At 44.4% G+C, this 13,427-nt stretch overlaps 1 protein-coding gene across 1 annotated transcript in view; it reads right to left on the reverse strand.

Moving 5' to 3' along the window:
* LOC310769552 (uncharacterized protein) overlaps positions 1–13,427 on the reverse strand; it is a 135,381-nt gene that overhangs the window by 72,524 nt on the left and 49,430 nt on the right. The window lies entirely within an intron of this gene.

Genomic DNA, 13,427 nt, shown 5'->3' on the forward strand with positions numbered 1-13,427 from the left:
CAGTGTGTTGTCAAGCAAGCTAATACGTTCTCTGTGTGGGGTCTGCTCCACAGAGCAGTGGGAGAGAATTCCCTCCCATCTACTTGATCCAATTGTATGGCAAGTGAGACCAGAGTTTGAAAGGAGCTGGTACTTGCCTGCGGGGTTGGAAAGCTAGCATAGGAGAGCTGTGGCCATTGCCATATCTGTCTGTCTGCCAAGACACTTGCGGAGGCTTGATCTAGATTCCTGAATAGTACAAGCCACCAGAGCAAAGGGAGGAATGGAGTGGCACACAGCCCTCTCTTTCTATTCTCATTTGAAAGCTACCGTTTTGGTGGCACAGAGACTGCAGAGACACAGATGGTGGTGAAGATGCACTATTCACTGCATTTCAGGGGTAGAGCACCTGCTTTGCACACAGAAGGTCCCAGGTTCAGTCCCTAGCATCTCCAGGTAGGGCTGGGAAAGACTCCCTGTCTGAAACCCTGTAAAGCCACTGCTGATCAGTGTAGACAATACTGAGCTGGATAGGCCTATAAGTGTGAGGCAGTTTCCTCTTTTCCTACAGCTCTGCTGTAAATAAGGAGCATCAACCTGCTTTGGGACTGGAAGTCCTTGAAAGTTATGACAGCCCAAGCCAGATGGATCTTCACAACAGCACACTCCATGGTTCGATTTGCCTCATCCCAGCTTCCAATGCAGAACTCAGCTCATTTCTTTAAAGTACTGGCTACTCCGCGGTTTTCTGCTTTTGCTTTTTGTTGTGTTTAAGAAGACAACAACAGCCTAGTTAGATAAGAGCATAGGTCCATGTGGTGAAGCCTTGACTAACTTGGTGCCCTCCAAACAGGAAAGACTTTGTGTAGGTCACAAAAGTTAGTTAAAAGGACACGCTAGGCATGTCCAGCGACGGAGGAAGCTGCCCGGGTTCTTGGGGTGGTGCACAGGGCGGTGCGAGCCGCCCATAGAGGCGGGGCACACTGTGGGGCCTCCAGAGTCTGCCTGCCTCCTCCCACTCAGCTGCCCTATGGGGGAGAGGCAGCGGGCGGACCGTTTGGGCAGAGCAGAGAGACGCGTGGCTCGGTCGCGATGCAGGCCCCACGGTGAGTGCCTCCCAGCATTTTGTCACCCTCCTCAGTGGTGACACCCGGGGCAACCCACACCCACCGAACCCCCCCTTCCTCCCCCCCTGGGCATGTCTACCTTGGGCATAAATTCCATATGCAGGGATAATCACAGCAAAGGGGTTTTCTCCAATTGCCACTTTCCTACCCTTTGTATGTGAGGGTATCTGGAAAGTATCTGCTAAGGACATCAAAGGCTTATATATCACACCTATTTCAACTAAATTCCCAGGCAGATCTGATCACTTCTACACCTCCCTCCTTTTTTCAAACTCCACTAATGAACTGCTTTCAGAGTGGCAAAATTCTGTGCATCAGCACGTACTACTATGAACCGGATGGTTAAAATCAATTTCCCAACCAGATTGGCACTCAGCAATATTGTGAATGTGTGACAGTGCACACACACATCTTAGTTTTTTGATGTGATGTTATTCCTGTAAACTACAAACTGTATTTGTTTGACTGTAACTTAGTGCCTGATTTGGGGTCATTTTTATAAAGGTTGATTAATTGACCGATTTTTTTTATATAAAAAAACCTTTTCAAATATCTTGTCGCTTGCTTGAAAAGTCTTGATCCATTTTGTATAGAGAACAGAAGATTCCCCACTCTTCAAGTATGTTAACTGCAGTAAATTTTACGAGGCATTGATATTTATTTTGACTAACACTAATGGCACTGGGTTGGTATGATGACATCCAGAAAAAGAGGCCCCTTCCAGACTGTGAGTATTTGGGGAAAGGGATTCAAGTGCATACCAGAAATTTGATGTGTGCAATTAATGCCAATTAAAGTGCTGTGTTGTCCTATGGTAACAAATTCACTTAACTAACCCCAAAGAAACTTTTTTGTTGTTAGGAAACTGATGGGGAAATTGCCCTGAATAGTGTGGGGTGAACAAATGATTAATGGTAAGACATATATTCTTTGTAAACCACCTAGAGGTTTTATTTACAGTTAAGCAGTATAAGAATTTTGTTAAATGAATGAATGAATGCACCCTGCAAGCAAATCAGAATGAATGTTCCTTGTCATATAACCTCTCTGCAAGAAAACCTGAATGAATGCTCAATAAAGACATTGTCTAACCTTCATGTAAACTCTGTGCAAGCAATTCAAAACGAATGTTCAGTAAACAGGTTGTCTGGAGGAGCTCAGAGGCTAGTGGCTTCAAAAGGTAGCATGGAGCAAGCTTGTTTTCTGCTACTCCAGAGGGCAGGACCCAGACGAATGAATTCAAATGACAAGAAAGGAGACTGCAGCTGAGCATTATCATGGACAGTGGGTCTGTTGCACCAGAGCATCAAAGCTCTTTAATTCATGTTAATTATGCAAACCTAAATTTATCATAGAATTGTAGAGTTGGATCATCTAGTCCAACCCCTTCCCATGCAGGAATCTCAACGTGCAATCTCCCATCCAATTTGAAACCATACCTGACCCTGCTTAGCTTTGCAAATGTGCTAGCAGTTTTATTGCTGCAGCACTAGGTCCATTAGGAAGAACTTTCTGACAGTAAGAGCTGTCTAACAGTGGAACAGACTCTTGGAAGATGGTGGACTCTCCTTCGCTGGAGGTTTTTAAGCAGAGGTTGGATGGCCATCTGTCAGGGATTCTTTAGCTGCGATTCCAGCGTTACTAGATGACCCTTGGGATCCCTTCCAACTCTACAATTCTGTAAATCTATTATTCTACATGGCAGTTCATGGACCAATGAGCAGCACACAATAAAACCCAGAAGAATGGCAAATGCCACTGCCACAAGGATTGAACACTAGCTAAATTATAAAGAGCATAACCCACTGAGACCGTCCCCTGAAGAAGCCACACTATGCTCTTGCTCTAATGTGCTGCTGGCATAGGACAACCTGAAGTGAATTGGGCCCAATGTGTTATAAATGCCCTCCACGTTGCAATTTTAGAAATAAGAATGGTTTGTCAGAATTAAGAAGGGACACATTTGTTACTTTCAGTTTCTATCAGTTTTCTCATTTGTCCCCACTTTAAATTCACATTTCCCGCATCAGTTTGTGATTTTTGTTTAAGCCCTCGTGGAAATTCACCAGCATTTTAGTGCTCATGTCTCTTAATAGGCAAATCAGGTTTTGTATGCAATTTTGCCAAATACACACATTTTTTGCAATTTGTAATTTGCCGTAATATGAAGCATTTTAATGTTAATTTCACTAATATGTGCATGTTTATGCACATATCCCTGCAATATACACATTTTTGTTCCCCTTTTCGTTATTGGAGAGCAACATGGCACGATTTGGAGAAGTGTAACATTTGAAGGATGGCTGTGTTTTGGTTCAGAAATTTGTTTTTGAGAAGGGAGACTCGGGATGCAAACCAACCTGAATTTCTCCCTCATCCCAGTGAGAACAAAGCTCTAGCTAAACATCACAATCCATGAAGCCACCCACAAACCTTGCACAAAGCATTTAACCCCCTAATTTTATCTCTAATAAGCAATATTTACTACTAGTTCTAAAAAGGGCCTTCAACACTACCCCTTTTCTTGGTTTAAGGTTTCCTCACTGGGCTGAAAACCATTTCTGCAAGCCATTTAGAAACAATTGAAGGCGAAAAGAAGGCTGGGGGTGGGGAGGACAAAAGAAGAGAATCAATTCTCCCCATTTGCAGTAATTATGGGCGCATTTCAGTATAACATGTTAATTAGTCTCTTGGAAGTAATTCCTCAAGTTCATACTGTGATAAAGTGAGGAATAAATTGAGCCCCTACTCCAAAGTTGCTGCTCCAGTGGGTGGCAGCCCATTGGTACATTAATTTGATTAAAGACTACCTTGTTTGGTAAGACGAGAGTCTTGAACAGGCTTTTTTTTTTTTTAACCAATATTAGTCGAATCCCCTCCACATCTGTGGCTCCCTAAATTATGGATACAAGATCTCTGCTCACATGACTGACAAGGTTACCAGCTGGGGCTTTACACTCGGTTCAATTATTTTATATTGTACCTTCAGGCTTCATTCCAAAGTGACTCTTAAAGAATAATCAGACACTCTCAATAGGCAATCAAACTGAAATTAGAACAAGGTTACAGACTTGGTTTCAGTTGGTAAGTTGAAAATATCTAAGAGCTAGTGAGCTTTCTGTTTTATCCTTGGAACAAGGATGGGTTATTGCCATGTTCTCTATGTGGGGCTGCCCTTGGGGGTGGTTCAGAGGTTGCAGCTGGTGCAGAACATGGCGGCTAGGTTGCTTGTGGGGGCAAACTTATCACCTTGCTTGTGGGATTTGAGCTTCCTGCAGGTCTGCTCCCAGGCAAAATTTAGGGTGTTGGTACTAACAGGTAATCTAAGATCTCTATGCTGCTCAGGTCCAGGTTACCTGAGAGACCACCTTATCCTAATAATAATAATAATAATAATAATAATACTAATAATAATACTAATAATAATATATTTATACCCCACTCATCTGGCTGGGTTACCCCAGCCACTCTGGGCGGCTTCCAACAAAATATTAAAATACAGTGGTCTGTTAAACATTAAAAGCTTCCCTAAACAGGGCTGCCTTCAGATGTCTTCTAAAAGTCTGGTAGTTGTTCTTCTCTTTGACATCTGGTGGGAGGGTGTTCCACAGGGCAGGTGCCACTACCGAGAAGGCCCTCTGCCTGGTCCCCTGTAACTTGGCTTCTCACAGTGAGGGAACTGCCTGAAGGCCCTCAGATCTGGACCTCAGTGTCCAGGCACTTAGTAGGTCACTGCAGTCTGTGGGGGAGCTTGTCCTGCAAGTTCCTAAGATATCAAAAGCCTGCTCTGCAGTAACTCAGAGCAAGGCTTCCAGTGTGGCTGCCCTGTTATGTGGAATGGTATCCTTGTCAAGACACAACAGGCACCCACTATCTGCAGTTTCAGAGAACAATTGAATATAGTTTTGTTCTGGTGGGTTTTCCCAGCTCGGGTATGGGTGTCTACTTTGAATTGTTTTTTTAAAAATTAACTGCTGCTGTTTTCTGTGTTGTTTTAAATTGCTTTTAGGCACGTGTGGAAGGTGATAAATAAATAATACAGCAAGAGAGATAATTGGTAGTCCCATGCCTTCTCTGTAGCCAAATACATGGGGTGACTGCCTCTTCTAGGGATCATGACATAGTATCACAATGTCACAAAGGAGTGAAGATGTTAGGAGACTGCCCACACTGGCCAAAGAAACTACCTCTGCACTAGTACGGCGTAGCAGAGCAGACCACATAGTACTTCTTTAATAGTCACATGTACCTATTTTGAATTGTACAGCCCTCTACCAGATGCAGATAACAAGGACTGGCAACCAATGTCTCAGCAGGAAAAAATAATAATTTCTAAAATCCATTGCCCAGTAAGGGCAGTAAGATCAGCAAATGGAACCAGCTTAGTTTTGCCATGGCCTGATGGTTATTGGCTTGTGGTAACACAGAGGCAGGTTTCACTTTTGGCACTGGTGTTGTGGAATGTCCTTCCTGCTAAAATACGAGAGGTCCCATCTGTATTGGTATCCCGCTGGCTCTTGGAAGATACACCCATTGAGGCAAGCATGCCCCCGGAACTTGAACTTTGTGATCTAATTTGGACTAAATGACCCTTGGGGCACCTTCCAACTACTGTACACAGTTCTTTGCATAGTTTTTATAGCTCTTTTAACTGTTTGGGTGTTCATGCTTTTTATTATTTATTTATGTTTTCAATGCTTTCATGGAATTGTTTTATTGTGCATTTTAATTAGGTATGGATTTTGCAAATGATTTTACACTTGTAGGTTGATTGGAAGCCATTTTGGCAGGTAAACAGCATATAAATAAAAATAACATTACTACATGTACGCTAGTGGGTTCCGAACTGGCAGTGACTATGCAGGAAAGAGTTATTGGGATCTTGATGGCCACCAGTCTGAATGACTGGGAAAGGGTTTTAAATAAATGTATGGAGGATAAAGCTATCATTGGTTACTAGCCATGATGCCTATGGTCTACTCTGGTGTCGGAAGGTAGCATGCCTCTGAATACCAGCAGTTGACAATGACAAGTGATGAAGATTAACTACCTTCCAATCTGCATTTAAGACTGAGAAGTGTGAATCAGGTCAGTTTATTGAAAAATGACGACTGAACGAAATGCTTGAGCATCCCTACTATGAATACCTTGTTCACCTAAAGTGATGCTGTTCACATTTGAGTGTGTGTCTATGTGTGTATTGGGGGCCTACCTTTTGCATCACATCCCACGGAGCTGAAAACAGGGGCACAGACGTTAGCACTCAAAAAAGCATCCTATGAATAGTAAACGACAGCAAACACACACGCATACACACAAACCCCCACCCCCCAAAGTGCAATATATTTAAAAACTTGTGAACCTCAAGCGCCTCATTCATCGGAGCGTACGGGCTCTGGCAGTTTTTGCTGCAGCTCTCTCTGCAGGAATGTAAACAGCGCTATTTGCAATGTCTATGTTATGTCTCTAGTTTGGTATAATTTCCTAAACAGCGTGGCTGCCAAGAGCACTAAGTGTGAAGCTATCGGGGAGAGAGGGAGAGGGAGAGAGGAGAGGCGCTCAGAGCAGAGCACAGCAGAGCAGCTGAGACAGCTCTTCTGGAGGCTGTTGTCTGAAGAGTGGAGAGGAGGGAGGCTTCAAGGTGAAGCACAGTTGCCTTGACTCAATAGGGAATCCTGTCCCTGCTGTAAGCCAAGATGCCATAGCTCAATGGTAATGCATCTGCTTTGCAAGCAGAAGGTCCCAGGCTCAGTCCCTGGCATCTCCAGGTAGGGCTGGGAGAGACACCTGCCTAATCCCCTAGAGAGCTGCTGCCAGTCAGTGTAGACAATACTAAGTTAGATGGACCAATGGTCTGACTCAGCATGAGGCAGTTTCCTGTGTATGTTCCCTGGACGGCCTGTTCCCTTGTGAAAGAAAGAGAGAAAAATATAATGTGTAATGTGCACGGTTTGTGGGCCTTTTTTCTGTTCCCTTACTTAGAAGTGAATTAGGGCATCTTCCAAATAATGCTGCAACTGAGTTGTAACTTGCCACATTTCTTTATTGTCAAATTTACACCCCACCTTTCCCCCAAGGAGCTCAAATACTTGGTTCTTTCCTTCCCCATTTTATCTTCAAAACAAGCCAGCAAGGTAGCTTAGGCTAAGAGAAGGTGACTGGCCCAAGGTTCATGGCTGTGTCAGGATTTGAACCCTGGTCTCCCAGGCTTAGCCTTTGCCAACCTGGTACCTTCCAGATGTTTTGGACTACACCAGCCCCAGCCAGCATGACCAATACCAATGATGGGAGTTGGGAGTCCAACAGGTTGGGAAAGATTGAATTAGTCCAACACTCTAGCCACTATCTTATTTATTGCATTTCATGGAGAAAAGGGTTGCTGAAGGTTACTGGCTATGATGGCTATGTTCTCCCTCCACAGTTGCGAGGCAGTAATGCTTCTGAATACCAGTTGCTAGAAACCACAGGAGAGGAGAGTGTTCTTGAGCTTGAAGCCTGCCTGTGGTTTCCCAGAGGCTTCTGGCTGGCCCCTATGAGAACAGGATGCTCATCTAAATGGGCTATTGGCCTGGTCGAGCAGTCTCTTCTTATGTTCTTGTTCATATCCCACCTTTTTCTCCAAGGAGCTGAAGGTGTTGTACATGGTTCTTCACCTCCTCATTCCATCCCCACAACACCCTGTGAGTTAGGCTAGGCTGAGAGGCAGTGGTTGGCCCAAGGTCACCCAGTGAGCTTCATGGCTGAATTGGAGATTTGAACCTTGGTTTCTTGGGTTCCAGTCCAACTCTCTTAACTACTACACCACAGTGGCACTCACTGCAACATCTTCACGGCAGGTGGGGAAGGCACTGTGAAGTCCAGCGAAGGCAAACACTAGTGAAGGCTTTGGGTGCCGCACCAAGATTTCAATCTGAGCTGGGAAGGCAGTTTTGCCACCACCATGCACCCAAGAGTGGCCCATGCCACAGATAACTCTCTGAAGGTTGCTGCAGCAAGCAGTCTTGGGAGTGACACTCGCCAGGAGATTGCTGTGCCAACCTCTGATAAACTGTAACCAACAAAGTTGTGGCCATCTCACATTAATCTCCCTGCATCCAGTGCTCCTGAGCAACACACCCGACTGCGTGTGGTGCACCATTTGCCTAATATATGCAGAAGGGGGTGGTGGAATTCAGCCACTTTAAGATGTGGAATTCCATATCTGGGGCAGAACACACACAGTCCTACTTATATCGACTTGTGCCAACCTTGGCAACCATCTGTGCCCACCCTAAGGAAGCCCGGCTCAGGCTTTTATAGCCCTGGATATAATAAGCTCTGCGGGAGCATAATCAGGCAATCCTAAAAAGGAACAAACCCTGCCATCTACTTGGCTCGCTGCAATAACGATTAGCCTAATACGCCAGCCCCCTGCAAAGCTGCACACTCTGCGAATCCCTTTTTAATGAGCAGGGAGCATGTGGTTGCCCTCGCCCTACTGAGGAGGCCAACATTTAAAGCCTGTTGTGTTTTTTTTTTACTCTGCTAACTTGAGAGGAAGAAGATAAAGAGAGACAGAGGGACACAGAGAGATTGCTGCAGGATGGCTACTGGACATAATAACAAGCAGGGTGACTTTTTCCCAATCTGTTTCCTCTTCTCTCCCCACCACCCCCAGTGCTTATATTTAAGGGGATTTCAAAATCAGCTTCCTGGATAATTCATTATTATTGCCTTAGGTTGCAGCAGCTCTGTACACTGGGCCGGCGGAAGCAAAGATCTGGGGGCCAAATGTGGCCCTTCAAGCTGCTCTCTTCTCTCTGACCCCTGGCACCACACAACCCTCACTGACCCTGCTCCATACCCCGTGTTTTTGTCCGGTTGATGTGCATCCTTGAAATCTGACACTGCCTCTTTGTTGCCTGGATGGAAGTTAATTTGCCCTGCCGTTTTCCCCCAGCCATCCCTCACTCACATCATATGTTGCCAGCTGTCGGGTGCCTGCGAAGGAACTATCAGGAGCTCCTGATGGTTCTTCTGCAAGCAGGGCTTGCATTTGGTGCCTTTTAAATTCAGAACCTGCTGACATCGGCTCCAATGGTAATATCCCAGTCATCAGAGGAGCAGAGATGGTCTGCAAAGGGAATTGCTTCACCTGACTATCTTGACTGATAGTTGGGTGGCCTTTCCCACCTGTAAAGTATGCTGCAGGGGGCATGTAGAAGTCAGGATCCACTTCGCTGGCCAGATACATTTCCCCACACCCTTAAATGTTGTACCAAGCCACGTTCCAGCTACTATTTTGCACCAGGTGGACCTTGGGGTTCCAGTGATTGCAAAGTAGATCCTGTGAGCATAAAGACTTTCCATTCCTGATCTGTCTTACTACAAACTGTAACCAAGGATGGAGAAACTATGCTGTTGGACTTGAACTCTCACCAGCCACAGCCAGCATGGCCAGTAGTCAGGCATGATGGGGGCTGCAGTCCAACAACTTCTGGAGGTCGGTAGGTTCCCTATCCCGAAACCAAGAAGCATTTCAGCATCTTCACCAAACAGCAACCCCCAGAATTCTTTGAGGGATGTTATAACAGTTATATTAGTGTAAAACAGGACTTACGCTTCTGGTGTAGGTATACTCTAAGGGCCTGGGAAACATTAGCTACCAGTTGTGGAGACAGTGTGTGTGTGCACCCCTCCGCTATCCAAGTCAAAATGTCCAGAAACATTCTCAAAGTTTGGGTTTAGCAATTAAGAGGCTTCCCTGCCACTCCAAACCCTATGCCTATCAGCCAACCCTTTGGATCACATCCCAGGCATCACCTCCCCTCAAGACCTTGTATGGTCCTCTCCTGGAAGTCAGGCTGCTTCACTGGTTAGTCTATGGAGCTCCTTCAATTCAAAAGGGCTCATGTGAAAACAAGCCACATTAATGTTCTGACGCAGATTTGTATTGCCTGTGGAATCCTGGTGTCTGGCATTTGGTAGGGGAATCATAAGGCAAGGGGGTAAACCCACCTGTGTATTTAATAACTGAAGAATTTCTGCCAGTGTAGCTTGTTCTGAATGGGTGGGGAAAGCTACAAGAATAACCTTTTCAGCCGCATCTCCCTTTGCATGTGGACAAACTGTGTTTTTTGTTTTTCCTCTAAGTTAAGCTAAAAAAAAAAAAGTTCCATGCAGAAACACAACAGAGGCTGGCTTGGGGTTTTTTGCCTGGCTGGTATGTGTCCTTGAACTCTAATAATGCTTTTTGCTTGCCTGGATGAAAGACAGAGAAGGGTGTGCATAAATTAGCTTACAGTACAAAGGTATTCTTTACATTTGTGGCTCTGCCCACTTTTGGCTTCTGGCTCCACCCACCATTGGAATGTGAACCCGGGAATGTTGCCCAGAAGGGAACATGGCCCTTGAGCTGAAATAGTTTCTCTAACCCTACTTTAAAACTCCAGTAGGACACAAGTAGAGTGACCAGGTGAAAAACAGGGCAAGGCTGCTGCACCTTTTAATAGATATGCAGAAGAGGGAATCTCAACAGGTGGCAGTTGCCCTGGATAAAATTCCCTCTTCCCTCATGGCTACATTCACACCAAACAGTTTTGTTGTTGTTGGCATCTGCTTGTCTCGGGAGACAATGAAGGAGTGTGCCTTTGGGGGTGAAGTTAAACCATTGGAGAGTTACACTGCCTGCTGTGGCTTTAGAGACTGATTGAGGAGAGACATGTTTTGTTGCAGCTGGGGCAAATGAAGATGTCCAATTTTGCTGCTACAGGTGCACCATGGCATTTCTACATACAGTTATCCTTCGAAATTTATACCTACGCTATCTGGATTTTGTGATGAAGTTCTCCACCCAATGTGTACAGAACTATTTATATTAGGGGAAGCGTGCACAAAAATTCACGCCTTTGTGAAAATAACATTCAGAATTGAATTATATTGGGGAAAACGTCTTACAAACATGTATCAACTGTGTATAAAAAATATTTCAAGAAAATCTACATTAAAATGCTGTTCAATTTTCATGAGGATGCTTATTTTTTTAAAAAAATTGCAAACCGCTGCATAAATATGGAGAACTGAATTTAAGATTGGAAAAAACAAGAAACTGAGAAACCACCCCCTGATGAAAATATTTCTGCTCATGAATGGCTAAGCTTTTCTCCCTGACATGCTCATTTTCTATGTACATGCAGAGCAGGGGTCAGCAAACTTTTTCACCAGGGGGCTGGTCCACTGTCCCTCAGACCTTGTGGGGGCTGAACTATATTTTGGGGGGGGGAAATGAACAAATTCCTATGCCCCACAAATAACCCAGAGATGCATTTTAAATAAAAGCACACATTCTATTCATGTAAAAACACCAGGCAGGCCCCACAAATAACCCAGAGATGCATTTTAAGTAAAAGGGCATATTCTAGTCATGTAAAAACATACTGATTCCCGGACTGTCTGCGGGCTGGATTCAGAAGGCTATTGGGCCGAATCCGGCCCCCGCGCCTTAGTTTGCCTACCCATAATGTAGAGTATTATTCCTTTATGCAAGTCCTTCCTTCTCTACCTCATTTCCTGAAGTAGTAGAACACAGGCCCCAGTTCAACAAGAGAAACTTCCGCCCCCGTTGCATAGACCTGTTAAACCTTTAAGTGGTTTCTAAGCTGCTTTTCCCACAGACCACTGGAAAATTGCTGAAGGTCTTGGTGGACCACTTAATGGCTTTTCTGCCTGTTGTGGCAATTGTGCTAGGTGCTATATGATGTTTGATTGCACTGTATTTCTAGTGTTCTTTTTATGTCTCATGTATTGTATTACCATCTGCATTCAATAGGATTCAAATCGTAAAACAAGAAAATAGAATATATTCAATGCAATGGATGTCCCATCACCTGTCTTCAACCACAGCCATGGTGTGTACCACCTGAATGAAGTTCAGTTCACAAACAACAGTTTCAGAACTTCTGGCTTAGATCATCTGGGGAAACTCTACTCATGGCACCACAGAACGTCATAGGGTGGTAATGACCTGAAAATGGGCATTTTCTGCTGTTGCCCCGTAGTGTAGGATGTTCTCTCTGACATACATGAAGCAGCAACCATCAGGTGCTTCAGACATCTTATAAAGACATATCTTTTTGCCCAGGCGTAGCTTTTTACACATAAGACTGGACCCTGTAATATGTGTTTGCACTCCTTGAATCTGTTATGTTAGCTTTTATATGCTGCTTTTTTATATAGCGTTTTACTGATTTTAGGCTGTATATTTTTGTTTTAATGGATGTTTTTTACATGGTACATAGTGTACACTGCTTAGAGATTTAAAAAAAAATATTAAGCAGTTTAGGAATAAAAAAGCAAGTAAGCAATGTTGATGGATTTTCTTAAAGATTTTTTTAAAATCACAAATTGCTCCCAAAATGCAGAGAAGCTGAATTTAAGATTGGGAAATGAAGAGAAACTGAAATTGACTGGTTTGGTCATTCCTTAGCCGCTCCTTGGGATATTTGCAAACTCGGTTTCTTACTCTAAATGCCAAGCGTAGCAGAAAGCAACTACTTTCTCTCTCTCCCCCCCCCTCAAATGTTCAAGCATGTGCTCTTCATTATCGAAATTCCTTGGTATTGTTTCAGCTTGTCACTGCTGGTTGGGGATATACCGCCTTGAGCAGTTGCCATTTTTTATAAAGGTTTCCTCATTCCCCTCTGCTTGCCAAAATTATTGCCAAGCTGAGACTCAAGTTGCTGCTCTTTTATGGGGCACTTTAGGAGTTATTAGGTCCCATTTGAACAAAACTATGCTCTTTTTCCCACCACAAAACCAAACATTGAAGAAAGACCCCTTTCTTTATGGTCACCTTATGCATGCTCTCTCAGTGGGAACAGGCTCGTAGATGGAGCCTAGCCAACAAAGGCTTTTGGTGGGAGAATGTGTGTGCGTGTGATGTCACTGCAAAGAGATTACTGTAGTGTGCAAAAGGTATGATGTAATAAACATGAGGCAGTGAAGATACTGTTGGAACACTTGAGTGTATTGGGGGGGGGGAGTATGGTTTGTAGCCAACTAGGTTCTACCCAGAGAAGAACCAATGAAGTTAATAAGTTAGTGGTGTCCATTAACTTCAATGAGTCTACTCTGAGTACAACTAGCACTGGATACAGCCTCTGTGTCTGCAAGGCATACATAAGCCAGGGTTCTTGCAAAGGTCTGAAACTTCTGTAGCCTAATCAGGAGGTTTCTGCCAAATTATCCCACAACAGGGAAGACGAACCTGTGGCCCTTCTCCAGATGTAGCTGAACTCTGACCTCAATCACCCTTGGCCATGCTGGCTGGGGCTGAATGAAGTT

This window comes from Podarcis filfolensis (genome assembly GCF_964270895.1).
Source record: "Podarcis filfolensis genome assembly, chromosome: 8".
In the NCBI taxonomy this organism is placed as follows: Eukaryota; Metazoa; Chordata; class Lepidosauria; order Squamata; family Lacertidae; genus Podarcis; species Podarcis filfolensis.